Below are 12,025 nucleotides of genomic sequence, written 5' to 3'. Positions count from 1 at the left end.
AATTTAGCACAAATTACAAAGGGACCTAATAAAGATTGTACTCTCACATTTTGTTTTGAGGATACCCCCACATAGAAAATATAAATAATAATGCATGTTGGGGCAGCCCACGTTTCTGATAATTTTAGCCGTGTGCTTGTTCACAAATTTTATGAGGCGGTGGTTGTTCACTTAATGGAGGGTCTAGTACCAGACTTGAACGATATAAAGTGCGACCTGGCAGACCGTAACACCACTTGGAATAAGCGGGTAGCTATCTCAAAAAACAATGAACAACTCAAAAATAAGGCAACCTGGCACATACACAATTTTAAACGATTGTTTTGATGGAGTGAAAAAAGAAAACTACCCCACTATACGTATATATATAGGCCAGAGCCTCCGCGCTTTCTTGCTAGGGTTGCTTTATTCACACACTCTCATCCTCTCCAGATCTAAACAAGATAGCGGTGGTAACACTATCTTTCTATCCTCACCACTGGTTACAGATCCGGACGATCCCCTCTGCGGGTGAACACTACAAAAAAATAAACTTCCGTGATGATATGTGTTTGTCACAGTAGGTCACGTTTTCTGTCATGCATGTACATCCATGACGATTTTATGCCAGAATCAAGATAGTACCTGTGTTGTCGTAGAAGTTTTCCATGACATTACCAAAATTATCATCACGGAAGTGTCCACTTCCATGGTGATAAATCGCGCGTCATAGAAGTGCTTTTTTCAAGGGTGACTGACACGTGGCATCCACCGTAAAGGGATGTCGTTAAGCTATCGGGTCTGGTTTTGGATCCGATAACCCGCTAACAGCCACGACCAATGCCGATTTTCCACGTGTAAAATTCTCATTGGCTGACGGAACCACGTGTCAGCTCCGCATTGGCACAGGTGTCACTCTTCCAATGGGCGACATGCGCCTATGATACGTTGACACGTGGACCGGCCCAAAAGTGGCCCATAAATATTAAATGGGCCAGCCCAACTAAAGGCCCACAAGATTTAGCAGACCATAATGGGCCGGCCCAGCTAAGGGCCCACAAGATTTTGCAGAAGGCCCAACATTCTTAGTTAATGCCCGTACGGCTAGTGTCAAATTGGCCCATCAAAGGCCCATCCTAAACTTGTCATCATCACGGCCCATGGTCACTTCTGGCCCGTTAATGGTGCGCTAAGTATTTGGGCCGAATTACGGCCCGGTGTGTTTCCGGCCTGTTAAAGGTCCTGCTTCATTTTGGCCCATTTATAGGCCATTGAAACTTTCGGCCCATGAACGACCGTGAAGGATATGGGCCATATTCGGCCATGTCTGACATTCGGCCTGCTAGAGGCCCACTATAGATTTGGGCCTCTTTCAGCCTATTGTGACTTTCAGCCTGTTAACGTCGGACGAAATCCATGGGCCATATGTCGCCCAACGCCACATCGGGCCTACTAACGGCCCATATAAAAATGACACTAATCAAGCCCGGCTGCACTTCCTGCCTGTTAAAGGCCCGTGTAGAAGGTCGGCGCATTTACGACCCGTCTAAATTTCAGCCTATGGACGATCCGCATTGTAAATGGGCCGCCATTTCGGCCTACTAAGACCAGTGGGTTATTTGGGACAATTAGTGCTAAATCTTACTTTCAGCCTATTAAAGGCCCATGTTTTTCATGGGCTCAAGATATTTACACCTGTAAATAGCCTATTATTACTGAGGGCTCAAATTATGTTTAGGCGTATTAAAGGCCCACTATGGGCACAGACCTACCAGAAAAATACGAAAGCTTATACTGATTTAGGCCCAGATATTTTTAGTGGGCTACATGCAAATTTCGGCCCAGAATCGTTTTTAGCCCAATTGGAATGGGCCAGACAAATGTTGACATGTTGGGCTCCTACAAAGCTTTAGGCCGAATACATTACTAAGATAAACCTACACTATACACTTCAGCCTTTGGCAGCATCATAAATGTTGTATCACAACAAAATAAATTCCAACCATACAACAAAAGGCTGTTGGCATAAAGTTTATAGTCCTTGCAGATAAAAGCACCATCAGATGTATAGAAGCACAGATGATTTGACCTGAGTACAAATGTTTTAGGTTGTAGAATCTGATGGAGCAGCACGATCTTCTCCTTTTTTCCGCCATTGCTCTTGAACAAAAAAGCAAATGTCTCATAGTCTGGTTTCAAAACCATTCTTTTCTTCACGACATTTTTCAACCACTATACTTGTTTTTGACACAACGTCCATAAGGGATTGGACTTGTGTCTGGAGCACAGATATATCACTCTGTCTAGCCGGAAGATTTTGTTCAGTAGGCGATTTGGATGAGGTTACCTTGACAACCAACATAGAGTTACGCAGGAAGGTGCTTTTTGCACTGTTAGTGGAGAGATACTGACGCACTGCAGCAAAAGGTGACATTATGCCTGTGGTAGCCTCGTCACCTTTAGGTGGTTGTGGCTGTTCAATCATTTGTTCCATAGCTTGCTGAAAGTTTGAACTTGTAGATTATTGTACCAGATAAGTTACTAATGAGACAACAACAAACAAAGTAGGTTTCACGTTTATACATAACTTATTTTGGTGAACTATTGTAATACATTAGCATGTATTATAGTGACAACTACATAATACAATCTATTTTGGAACATATGTCCATGTAGCATGCCTAATGTATTGTCTATTTCCTCACATTCGTTGACATCTAAGGATAAAGAGACATGGTTTAAAGTAGGATGAACATAGTATGACATCATTCATATCATGGGCAAACAGATATAAAACAAACATGTTATTGTATCACTGTGTGCGCACGTGAACATCAATTTTAGATTACAGATCAAGACCAAAAGAATATCCATCATCTCTTTTAAACCATGTAAGGTGAAATGATATGTTAAGACAACTGTGTATAAAAGTGAACAGCGTAATTGACATTGGCTGCAAACCAAGCAGTTCAATGAACACATCACAGTACCAATCAGTTCAAAGGAAGGAGGAGTAAGGACTTACAACAGCGTCTTGAACTGGTGTGCTCATGCCCTTCATCTTGCTGGTGTGGCAATCCTTGAAGATTTGCACTGCATTCGGTTCAGGTTCTTTTTGGTCCGCATGGGCTTTCCTCTGTAGTTGGAACAAGTCAATATAGATACGATAATATGGCACAAAAAAAGAAGTAAGTAGCAGCTATTTACAAGAGCCTGGTAGTGTGCAATATAGCTACGAGATCCTGTTGTCTGTTGGAATTTCACTTTAGAACGGTTGGTTTTGTTCTTCATATAGTTAGCCTAGAAGAAGATACACTTGTAAGGCACATACATAAATACAAATTCAATATGTGGTCTGATCAAATATATATATCCTACCTGATACATTGGATCAGATCAATGTTTAACGAGGGCTGTCCAGTCTTCATCTATAATATATTCCACTGGAGATGTTTGGGCGATTTCTTTGTTAGCCTTGCCTTCAAAGTGAGATTTTCTAAGGTGGCACCAATACTGTTGCAGAGCAGACTGAAAAACATGAGTGCATGCTTGTTTAGTTGCATCATCTTTCGGATCCAACTTGAACCTCATCTGTTGAAAAAAGAATGCAAGTCTTATTAGGAGGAAGCTATAAAGTATGGGACAGAGCAAGACAATATTACTAATTGTGCTGAATAACATTACTTACGGATAAATGGTCAAGGAAGGTGTTAAACTAGGTATTGTCTTTCTCATTCCTGTACTGGATCCACGTTGGGAGGATACGTGCATGACACCTAACGGCAACGGCTGCCTCTGATACTAACTTGGCTGACTCTGTAGCACCACGTGGACTTTTTAAACCTGCCTCAAAATGGATCTCCATTCTTCCTCCTTTAGATTTTGTTAATCTATCAAGCATTATTCCTGATGTATGTTTCTGCTTGCGCCGTGGTGCTAGTTCAACAACGAATATGGAAAGTGTTAGTGTACATCAAACTGTGAGAGTACATATAAAGGAGCATTCAACTGCAACTTGACTCAGTCAGGTACCATCTTGGTGTTGATGCTCATGAGGTTCATCTGATCTTGCCATGTCCTGTTGTGTCAGCAGTGCTTCGGAAGTAGTGTTAGGTGTGAAGGCAGCTTGGGAACTGGCCAGTTCCGGAGCAAATGAACGAGTAACTTGTTGAGATGCTAGTACAGTTGAAGGGGATGCTGCAGCTGGTGGAGCAGGTGATACTGTGTTTGTAGATTTAGCCGGTGGACTTGGACCTTCTACTGCACTATAAGTACCAACAGAATCTTGACGGCAGATCCTTTTCCATTTCACCTGACGACTAACAGCACTCCCTACTATATTATTTTCCTTGCTCTTTTTTGACTTTGCCATGTCAAGCCGTACCCACAACACAAAAGAATAAAATCGCTCTTCAAAACTCATTTATGCATGATACATACAAGCAATATGGAATATGTAAGAAAAATAGGACGACATGACATATTCATAGCTATGATGTGCAAACTAAGCAGAAGGATTTTCAAGAAAATAGAAGTAATGCAAGTTAGACACCATATGAAAGATGCAACCAATATTACTCTGCCAAGTTAAAAGTGTCTTGTCATAAGTGGCAATTCGAAAAATTAGAAGCAGTACAACATAGAAATCAATGCAAGATGCAACCACTATCAAACTGCCATGTTAAAAGCGTCCAATCATGAGGGACTGATGCGGGATACACAGCAGCAGTACTTTGATGTAAGAACATGGTATGATAGATAGATGTAGTGTATTCTAGACATAGAAAGCCATGTCATATGCACATGTATAATGTATAAACTTAGTAGGTGCAATTTAATCAAAATAGAAGAAATACAGGCTAGACAACATATGCAACATGAAACCAATTATTACACTGTCAACTTAGAGCAAGCACCTGCGATGGTGGACTACGGGAGATGAACTCATCATGTAGAGTTGGGACTTCAACTTCACTAGCAGTAGCAGTGGCAAATCTAGAGAGTCTTTGTTTGCATCGGTCCGGAGGACCACTAACATCCCCTAACTTACTCTTTTCCTTCCTATTTTCTGATGTTGCCTTATGAAGTCAAAACCACAACAAGATGAATAAAATTATCTCTGCATAACTGGTTGATGCATGATACAGACGAACACTACTTTGATGTAAGGCAAGCGCAGGATAGCAGGATGGAATATATACAAAAAAAGATAGCGTTTCATATTCACACGTACGATAGGAGGATGGAATATGTATGAAAAAACAGTAAGTGGAAGGCATTTCAACAAAATTAGAAGAAATGAAAGCTAGGCACCATATGAACATGCAACCAATATCACTCTATCAGGTAAAAAGGGTCTCGTCGTAAGTGCCATTTCAAGAAATTAGAAGCACTACAAGCTAGAAGACAATGCAAGATGCAACCTACATCACAGTCTCAAGTTAAATGTGTCTTATGGGTAAGTGCTCGTTGCAGGTATAAGTTGTAAGCTACGCAGATGCAATTCAACATAATCAGAAGCAATACAAACTAGACATCATACGAAAAACAAAACCACATATAACAGTTCCAAGTAAGAGCAAGCACCTGTGATGGTGGAGTAGGGGAGATGTGCTCATCATGTACACGTATGTTCTAGAAACAGGAACACGTGTCATATTCACAAGCATTATGTGTAAAGTAAGCAGATGCAATTCAAGTTAGAAGCAATACAAGCTAGACATCATACGCAACATGCAACCACATATAATAGTGCCAAGTTAGAGCAAGCACCTGTGATGGTGGAGTAGGGGAGATATGCTCATCATCTACACAACTAGGTTGACTGTCTAGCCTTGCATTGTCTTGCGAATCTTATTGGGAGGATGGCGGAGTAGAATCTGTAGAGAACCTCCATTTTAGTTGCTCGGAAGGACCACCATCATCCAATGCCTTGCCAATTTCCTTCAACTTTATTGATTTTGCATTGTGAGGTCATACCGACAAGAAAAAGGAATATAATTCGCTCTTCAGAACTTATTCATGCATGATACTGACGAACACTACTCTGATGAAGGGCAAAGTCATGATACGAGGATGGAATATGTATGAAAAAATGGACGCCTTGACATATTCACACCTATGATGTGGTAACTAAGCAGAAGGCACTTCAACAAATTAGAAGCACTGCAAACTAGGCACCATATGGAAGGTGCAATCAATATCACTCTGCCAAGTTAAAACTGCCTCTTCATAGGTGGCGTTCATCAAACTAGAAGCAATACATGCTACAAATCATATTCAAGATGCAAACCAATATCACACTGCCAAGATAAGTGACTGATGCAGGATACACAAGAAGAGTAGTTTCATGTAAGAACATGGTGTGATAGAAAGATATAGTATGTACCAAAAACAGGAAAGCGTGTCATATTCACATGTATCATGTGTAAGCTAAGCAGATGCAGTTTACACTAGTTAGGAGCAACACAATCTAGACACCATATGCAACATGCAACCAGATATCACACTGCCAAGTTAGAGCAAGCACCTTGGATGGTGGAGTAGGGGAGCGGAGACTTGGACCTTGTAATGCACTATCAGTACAAGGAGAATCGGTACACATGCTCCACTTACGTTGATGCAGAGGACCACCATCATCACCTTCCTTCCTATTTTCCTTCCTCTTTCTGGATTTTGCCTTGTCAAGTCAAACCCACAAGAAAAAGGAATAAAATTTTCTCTTCAGAACTCATTGATGCATGATACCGACAAACACTACTTTCATGTAAGGCAGCCACATGATAGGAGGACAGAATATGTATGAAAAACAGGACAGCGTGACATATTGACATGTATGATGTATAAAGTGTAAACTAAGCACAAGGTGCTTGAATTTTCTAGAATCAATGCAAGCTAGAAACCATATGAAAGATGAAACCAATATCACTCTTCCAAATTAAAAGGGTGCCCTAACAAATGTATTTGACCAAATTAGAAGCAATACATGGCAACAGGCTAGAAATAATATGCAATATGCAACGAATAAAGGTGACTCATCGTAAGTGATTGATGCAGGATACAGAAGAGAGTTAGTTTCATGTAAGAACAAGGTTAACACATAGATGTAGTGTGCACCAAAAATAGGAAGGCATGTCATATTTACAGGTATAGTGTGTAAACTAAGCAGATGCAATTTACCCTAATTAGAAGCATTACAAGCTAGGCACCATATGCAACATGCAACCACATATCACACTGCGAAGTTAGAGAAAGCACATGTGATGGTGGTGTAGGGGAAGTGCGGTCTTCAAGTACAGAGCTACGTTCAATATCTTCATTTATGCTTGTTGTTTCTTGAGAATCATGTGGAGAGGATGGAATTGCATTCTTTATAAGAGTAGTGTGTCTCATATTTACCCACGCGCGTGACTGTCTCATCATAAGCGATAGATGCAGGATACACAAGAACAGTAGTTTGATGTAAGAACATGGTGTGATAGGCAGATGTAGTATGTACCAAAAACAGGAAGGAGTGTCATATTCACATGTATAATGTGTAAGCTAAGGAGATGCAATTTAACAAATTAGGAGCAATACAAGCTAGGCACCATATGCAACATGCAACTAGATATCACATTGCCATGTTAGAGCAAGCACCTTGGGTTGTGGAGTAGGGGAGATGAGATTTGTAACTAGCACTGCAGTATGAGTAGTAGGAGAATCTATAGAGATCATCTGTTTCGGTTGCTCCAGAGGACCACCATCATTCCATGCTTTCATCCTTTCAGATTTTGCCCTGTCAAGTAAACACACAAGAAAAAGGAATGAAATTCGCACTTCCAAATTTGTTGATCCATGATACTGACGAACACAACTGTTATGTATGGCAACCACATTGTAGGAGGATGGAATATGTATGAAAAACGCTAAGCAGAAGGCATTTCAACAAATTGGAAGCAATGCAATCTAGACACCATATGAAAGATCCAACCAAAATCACTCTACCAAGTTAGATGTGTCTCATTATAAGTGGCACTTCAACAAATTAGAGGTAATGCATGTTTGAAATGATATGGAAGATGCAACCAATATTACACTGCCAACTTGAAGGTGTATCGTTAGAAGTGATTGATGAGGCATACACAAGAAAAGTAATTTGATGTAAGAACATGGTTAATAGAAAGACGTAGTATGTACCAAAAACAGGAAGGCATGTCATATTCACAGGTATAATGTGTTAACTAAGAAGATGCAATTTACCCTAATTAGAAGCATTACAAGGTGGACACCATATGCAACATGCAACCACATATCACACTGCCAAGTAAGAGCAAGCACCTGCGATGGTGGTGTGGGGGAATTGGGGTGATCAACTAGAGAGCTACGTTGACTATCTTCATTTAGCCTTGTTGTTTCTTGAGAATCATGTGGGGAGGATGACACTGCACTCTTTAAATGAGTAGGGCGTCTCACAGTAACCCACTCGGGTGACCGTCTCATCATAAGTGATTGACGAGGGATACAAAAGAGCATTAGTTTGATGTACGAACATGGTTAATAGACATATGTAGTATGTATCAAAAACAGGAAGGCATGTCATTATCAAAGGTATAATGTGTAAAGTAAGCAGATGCAATTTAACCAAATTGGAAGCAATACAAGCTAGACACCGTATGCAACATGCAACCACATTTGACAGTGCGAAGTTAAAGCAAGCACCTGGGATGGTCGTGTGTGGCAATTGAGATCATCAACTGCAGAGCTACGTTTACTGTCTTCAACTGCTGACACTACACCCATTAGAGCGTTGAAACACTTAGTGCTTATCTTCGAATTACACTGGAGCAACTTCTGTCTTTTCTTTTCTGCATTCATCAACACTGTGTCAGAGTCTGAAATACCCATGCATAAAAAACAATAGTGTGAGTATAGGTGAAGTGTGTGCACAATTAGTACAGTGTGAAGGTAGCAGATAGCAGGTCCGTGAGAAATAAATGACGGGTGACATATGATAGCTCTACAACATGCATGGCACACTAAATTACTACAGGATTCTATGAAAATAACAGTCGACTGAAAAAATAGGTCAGCCCATTTTTCTGCACCGTCCGATGTACAAAGAACGTGAACATAACAACTAGATTACAGATCAAGACCAAAAGAATATCCTTCATCTCTTTTAAACCATGTAAGGTGAAATGATACGTTAAGACAACAATGTATAAAAGTGAATAGAGTAACTGACATTGGCTACAAACCAAGTAGTTCAATGAACACATCACAGTACCAATCAGTTCAAAGGCAGGAGGAGTAAGGACTTACAACAGCGGCCTGAACTGGTGTGCTCATGCCCTTCATCTTACTGGTGTGGCAATCCTTGAATATTTGCATTGCATTCGTTTCAGTTTCTTTTTGGTCCGCACGGGTTTTCCTCTATATTTGGAACAAGTCAATATAGATACGATAATATGGCACAAAAAAAGAAGGAACTAGCAGCTATTTACAAGAGCCTCGCAGTGTGCAATATAGCTACGAGATCCTTTTGTCTGTTGGAATTTCACTTTAGAAAGGTTGGTCTTGTTCTTCAAACACTTAGCCTAGAAGAAGATACACTTGTAAGGCGCATACACAAATACAAGTTCAATATGTGGTCTGATCAATTACATATACCCTACCTGATACTTTGAATCAGACCAGTGTTTAACAAGGGTTGCCCAGTCTTCATCTGTAATATATTCCACTTGAGATGTTTGGGCAATTTCATTGTTAGACTTGCCTTCAAAGTGAGATTTTCTAAGGTGGTACCGATACTGTCGCAAAGCACACAGAGAAACATGAGTGCATGCTTGTTTAGTTGCATCATCTTTCGGATCCAACTTGAACCTCATCTGTTGAAAAAAGAATGTGAGTCTTATTAGAAGGAAGCTAGAAAGTATGGCACAGAGCAAGACAATATTACAAATTGTGATGAATAACATTACTTACAGATAAATGGTCAAGGAAAGTGTTAAACTGGGTATTGTCTTTCTCATTCTTATACTAGATCCATGTTGGGAGGATACGTGCATGACACCTAACGGCAATGGCTGCCTCTGATACTAACTTGGCTGAATCTGTAGCATCACATGGCCTTTTTAAACCTGCCTCAAAATGGATCTCCATTCTTCCTCCTTTAGATTTTTTAATCTGTCCAGCATTATCCCTGATGTCTATTTCCGCTTGCGTCGTGGCGCTAGTTCAAAAACGAATATGGAAAGTGTTAGTGCACATCAAACTATGAGAGTACATATAAAGGATCATGCAACTATAACTTGACTCGGTCAGGTACCGTCTTGGTGTTGATGCTCATGAGGTTTATCTGATCTTGCCAAGTCCTGTTGTGTCAGTAGTGCTTATGAAGTAGTGTTAGGTGTGAAGGCAGCTTGGGAACTGGCCAGTTCCGGAGCAAATGAATGAGTAACTCGTTGAGATGTCGGTACAGTTGAAGCGGATGCTGCAACTGGTGGAGCAGGTGATACTGTGTTTGTAGATTTAGCCAGTGGACTTGGACCTTCTACTGCACTATAAGTACCAGCAGAATCTTGAGAGAAGATCCTTTTCCGTTTCACCCGACGAGTAACACCATTCCCTACTATATTCTTTTCCTTGCTCTTTTTTGACTTTGCCATGTCAAGCCGTACCGACAACACAAAAGAATAAAATCGCTCTTCAGAACTCATTGATGCATGATACAGATAAGAAATACTTTGATGTAAGACAACCGTATGAGGATGGAATATGTAAGAAAAACAGGACGGCATGATATATTCCAGCTACGATGTGTAAACTAAGCAGAAGGATTTTCAAAAAAAAATAGAAGTAATGCAAGCTAGACACACTGGTGCGCGTCGGTCCTAAACAAACGGTTTAAAACCCCTTTCCGCGACGACATTTGGAACAGTCGCCAAGTGAGTGTGGGCGATAGGGGGGTCCTTCCTACAAGACCCAGACACCATCGGGGATAGGGCCCCTATAGTACTCCTACTCGTTTCTGCTTGCATTGCCGTCGCAGTCGGTATTCTGTGGTGCTAGTTTACGATGCACAACCCATCACAAATGGCTCACTATTGTAGAACGTGTATGATGCGCGGCCCATCACAAATGGTTCACTGTTAAGAAGATTAGCTAATCATCGTGCGAGTGTTGGACATGATTATGAAACATCGGACTGTCGTAACATTGTCGTACACGACAACTATCGCACACACTATTCTGTGGTGCAACGTTTATGATGCATACTTCATCAGAAACAGTTCATTGTTGCAAATCGTGTATGATAAGGCAACTAACGCAAACGTTTAATTTGCCCGCACCGTTTGTGATATTGTCTGACATCGCACACGCTTTGCAAACGGCAATTGTGTGCATGCTTGCACACGTTTCCTCTCTGTGAACCATCTCTGATTATGGTGCATATCACAAACATTTGTGTTTTACCAACCGTGTGTGTCGTAACAACCTGGAGAGCGTAATTTCACCGTAATTTAGTTGCTGCTTTTCCAAATTGTACCAGATTTGGATTTGAATTTGAATGTATGCTACAGCTTTATTCATATCCATCAGGTTCAAACAACCAATGCATTATTCGATTCATAGGTACATATGTTCAAGAATTACATAAGAACCAAATAAAGAATGATGAACCACAGTTGTATACTTCTACTATTAAAGACTGTAAAGAAAGAGGCGAAATATATTCTGGTTGGTGAACAAGGTGAAGCGGAATGCCCATATTGTGCCCTCCTCCATGCAGAAGGCACGCACGAGTCTAGTCCAACCCCTTGTGATGGCCGACCGCCCATCCTTCACGGTCTTCATGAAAACATCTAGATAATCATCGTGTTCTGGTAGAAATACTTTAACCTTTGCATGCCCACCAGTCATGTAGTTTGAGAGGTAATCTTGAGTAAACTGCTTTGGCAACCACTGCAAAGGAATAAGATTTCAGACATTGTCATCTAACACAACTCATTATGGGCAATAAAAAGAAGGCTGTAGAGTTCTTACTTACCATCTTGCAGTTTGT

The sequence above is a fragment of the Triticum dicoccoides genome, chromosome 4B (genome assembly GCF_002162155.2).
Source record: "Triticum dicoccoides isolate Atlit2015 ecotype Zavitan chromosome 4B, WEW_v2.0, whole genome shotgun sequence".
NCBI classification, from domain to species: Eukaryota; Viridiplantae; Streptophyta; class Magnoliopsida; order Poales; family Poaceae; genus Triticum; species Triticum dicoccoides.
This window is presented reverse-complemented; position numbering follows the sequence as displayed.